This window comes from Schistocerca gregaria, chromosome 9 (genome assembly GCF_023897955.1).
Source record: "Schistocerca gregaria isolate iqSchGreg1 chromosome 9, iqSchGreg1.2, whole genome shotgun sequence".
Lineage (NCBI taxonomy): Eukaryota > Metazoa > Arthropoda > Insecta > Orthoptera > Acrididae > Schistocerca > Schistocerca gregaria.
This window is the reverse complement of record NC_064928.1, coordinates 164,213,503-164,214,068: the sequence shown is the minus strand read 5'-3', so window position 1 is coordinate 164,214,068 and position 566 is coordinate 164,213,503.

The window sequence follows — 566 nt, the reverse complement described above, 5'->3', positions numbered from 1 at the left end:
AGCCTCATATAATACCCCTAACATAACCAATCTATTGACAAGAACACAGATGACACTATACAGAGGCAGTGGTGCCAGTTGTAATGTATGGAACATAGATCATATGGGAAAAACTTATAGATCAGCAATATGAAAAGAATAGAAAAAGTGAGGATGTATTCATGAAGTGGGCATGAGGAGCAGGAGAAACAGATACATCACAAATTAACAAATATGATTGTGAAAGAGACCTATTTCATGGATTACAACACTGACTACCTTACACAGGACCATATCAGGAATTAATGTTATGGACTAGAAGAAAAGGCAACAAACCTATTCTACAACACACCAGCCATCAGGATAACAGCTGGAGCACAACTGTCAGAAAAAGAGCCATGTAGCAACAATACTTTGGCAATACATGTGTTTTGTCATAAAATATGTATCAACAGCAGGTTTCATGAGCCAAGTGGAGAGTTTAAATGTGTATTATGCAGACGAGTGTTTAAAAAATACATTATAACATGCACAAAGAGAAAATGCTACAAGAGACTACAGAAAAGGCCAAAAATTTTGTATAAACT